The sequence below is a fragment of the Papio anubis genome, chromosome X (assembly GCF_008728515.1).
Source record: "Papio anubis isolate 15944 chromosome X, Panubis1.0, whole genome shotgun sequence".
Classification (NCBI taxonomy): Eukaryota; Metazoa; Chordata; class Mammalia; order Primates; family Cercopithecidae; genus Papio; species Papio anubis.
Genome location: NC_044996.1, coordinates 32,012,994 through 32,016,809, shown reverse-complemented (window position 1 = coordinate 32,016,809; position 3,816 = coordinate 32,012,994). Strand labels below are relative to the sequence as shown.

Here is a 3,816-nt window from a genome sequence, read left to right as displayed (position 1 = left end):
GGCCGGGCACGGTGGCTTACGCCTGCAATCCCAGCACATTGGGAGGTTGAGGCAGATCACAATGTCAGGAGATCGAGACCATTCTGGTCAACATGGTGAAACCCCGTCTCTACTAAAAATACAAAAATTAGCTGGGTATGGTGGTGGGCGCCTGTAATCCCAGCACTGGGGAGATTGAGGTAGGAGAATCCCTTGAACCCAGGAGGCGGAAGGTTGCAGTGAGCCAAGATGGTGCCACTGCACTCCAACCTGGTGACAGAGCAAGACTCCAAAAAAAAAAAAAAAAAAAAAAAAAAAAAAGGTCAGGAGGCCAGTGGGGCTCAGGTGAAGTGAACAAGAGAGGAGTAGGAGATAAGGTCAGAGAGGTAATGTGGATGTCATATTGGAAGGACACTGGCTTTTCTTTAGAATGAAATCAGGAATCCCACTCCCAGCTTCTGGCACTGATCTGATATCTGTCTCTAAAATTTTGTCTTTTCTAGGATGTCATATAAATGTAATCATATATATGTGATTTGTGTCTGGCTTCTTACCCTAAAAATAGGACTTTTAAAATTCTATGTTGTGTGTATCAGTCTTTTTATTGCTAAATAGTTTTCATTGTGTAAGTCTACCACAATTTGTTTAGCCATTCACCATTTGGTGAACATTTGGATACTTTCCAGTTTTTGGCTATTATTAATAAAGCTGTTATGATCATTTGTGTGAAGTTCTTTGTGTGGACACATCTTTTTATTTCTCTTGGATAAATTACTAGTATTCAACCGGCTGGGTCATATGATAACTGTATGTTCATTTTTCGAAGAAAGTGCCAAAATCTTTTTAAAAATCTTTGCATAATTTGCATTCCTACCAGCAATGCATGGAAGTTAAATTTGTTCTTCCTTCTTGTATTTGCATTAAAAAATCTAGATAGTTTTATAGTATAGTAGGTATGTAATAGTATCTTATTGTGATTTTAATTTACATTTTCCTAATGGCTAATGGTGTTGATCATCTTTTCATGTGCTTATTTGTAATCTGTATCTCTTCTTTGATAAAGTGTCTGTTCAAATCTTTCCTCTATAAATTTCGTTGTCTTATTACTACAGTGATATGGTTTGCATGTTTTGTCTGTTAACAAATGTGTGCTAAAATGTGACCTCTAACGTTGAAGATGGGGCCAAGTAGGGGTCATGGGGGCATATCTCTCCTCAGGAATTGCTTGGTGCCCTCGTTTGTAGTAATGAGTGAGTTTTCACTCTGTGTTCACATGAGATCTTGTCATTTCAAAGAGTGTGGCGCCTCTCCTCTTTCTCTTGCTTCCTCTCTTGCCATGTGACATGCTGATTCCCCTTCACCTTTCGCCATGATTATAAGCTTCCTGAGACCCTCACCAGAGGCACATACTGGTGCCATGCTTCTTGGACAGCCTGCAAAACCATGAGCCAAATAAGACCCTTTTCTTTCTCAGTTATCCTGCTTCAGGTATTCCTTTTATTGCAATGCAAATGTACTAGCACATACAACATTGAGTTGTAGTTTTCTTTTTAAATTCTGTGCATAGGTCTTTTATCAGATATGTATTTGGCAAATATTTTGTCTTTGTGGCTTACCTTTTAATGTTTGTAAAATTGTGTTTTAAAGAATTGCAGTTTTCAATTTTAATTATGTCTTATTTATCGTTTATTTTTCTTTAATGGTTTGTATTCTTGTATACTCACTATATCTTTGGATAGTCAAAATTCAGGAATATTTTCCCCTAGGTTTGCTTTTAGAAGTTTTATAGTCTTACATTTATGTTATGATATGTTTTTAATTAATGTTTGCATGTGGTTTGATGTATGGTTCAAGGTTCATTTATTAATAGAGATGCATACATTTCCCAGCAACATTTTTCAAAAGACTATCGTGTACCAGTGAATTATATTGGCAATTTGTCAAAGAGATCAATGGAACATATAGATCCATGTCTATTTCTGGATTCTCTATGTTGTTCCATAAATCTCTATGTGTCCTTTTATTAATGCCACATGGACTTGATAATTATAAACTTGTAAGCCTTAAAATTAAATAGTAAAATACCTTGAATTCTGTTTTCCTTAAAGTTGTTTGTGTAATTCCAAGTTCTTTGACTTTTTCATATAAAACTTATAATTAGCTTGATAACTTTTATGGAAATAAAACAGCCTGATGGAATTTTGAGTGAGAATGCCTTGATTCATACCAGGAGATTTGATATCTTAATTATCTTAGTATATTGTTTTGTAATCTATGATCACTCTGTATCTCTCTTGTTACTTAGATCTTTCTAGATTTCTCACAGAAATGTTTTATTCATATTTGTTTATTTTTTTCAGTGGAAAATAATTTTTATTGAGACCCCACCAGCTGCAAAATCTGTTCCTGGCATTAAGCTCCTTCTTCCTTTGCAATTCAGTCTTTCTTGAGTGGTCTCATGAATGCTTTCTTCTCCTTCATAGTCTGAAAGTGGCAATGGCCAAACTTGGAGGTGGTGTCAATGAACTTAAAGTCAATCTTCTCCAGAGCCTGCCATTTGGTCTGGACCAGCAAGGACTTGCAGAGGATGAGCACTCGCTTCTTGGTTCCCACCACACAGTCTATTAGCATGACAAAGTCATTGGTCACTTTGCCACAGTGGACAAAGCCACCCAGAGGTTGATGCTTTTGTCAGACAGGTCATAGTCAATGGAGGCATTGTTCTTGATCAGTTTGCCATCCGTGATAAGGTAACCCTGGCCGATCTTATAGATCTTCTTGTTGATCTCAGTGCCATGATGGTAGCTTTTCTGGCCAGTGTGTGCCACAGAGAAGGCCACATGGGAAAGATGCCATGCCCTAGTACAGGCCACCTTGCACAAGCCTCGGTGGGTCTTGTGGGGCAGCTTCTTGGTGTGCCAACAACTGGTGACCCCTTTGTAGCCTTTGCCCTTGGTCACCCCAATGACTTCGATCATCTCATCCTGCCCAAACACTTGGATCACAGGTACCTGTTGCTCGAGCCTCTTCTAGGCCCTGTACAGCTTCTCAGCCATGGTGCCTCGGTTCACCTAGATCTCCATCAGGTGGGCCCTCTGGTGCAGAGGAAGTAAGTGTATCTGGGTGTGGGCAATGACACGGATGACTTGGCAGTACTTCTTCATGCTGCTAGAGTCCTTCTACACCTGCTTCTTGCCATCCTCTTTCTGCCATTTCTTGCAGTACTTGGCAAAGACCTTCTTCTTAGATTTATGCCAGTTCTTGTAGAAATGCCTTTTGCACTCATTGCTGATGTGCTCAGTGAAGATGGTCTTGAAAGTTCAGATGCCTCAAGGGGTTTCCCCATATCCCACAATGCCCACAACCACCATGGGTGGTTGTCTCCACAATGGCCACAGCCTCTACCACCCCTTCATACTCACTTTGGATCCTGGCCTATTGACTTCCCCTCTCGATGTGGGTCATGCCAATCTTTTATCTCAAGAAGGCTGTGAAGGCTGTGTGGACCAGCTTGGAAGGGTCATCCTTAGGGAAGCTCTTCACCTTCTCATGATGCCTGCTGCTGCGCTTTCAAGGCAGGAAGCCGAGGGACCCCTGTCTGGGAGCGGAGAACTTTCTGTGAGACATCACACCATCAAATTCCACTGGAGAAATGTTTTATATTTTTCAGCACATAAGCATTACATTTTGTTAGGCTTATTTATGAGTATTTCATATCTCAATATCATTATAAATGGTAGTGTTTTCTTCATTTAAATTTTCAGTTGTTCGTTGATGGAATATAAAATTTCAATTGACTTTTATATATGGACTTTGCATTCTGTGATGGTGAAAAAT

General features: G+C 39.6%; 1 pseudogene; it reads right to left on the bottom strand.

Annotated features, from left to right (window-relative positions):
* Positions 1-2,329: 2,329 nt before the first annotated feature.
* LOC101018942 lies at positions 2,330-3,606 on the bottom strand (annotated as a pseudogene).
* Between the last annotated feature and the right edge of the window lie 210 nt (positions 3,607-3,816).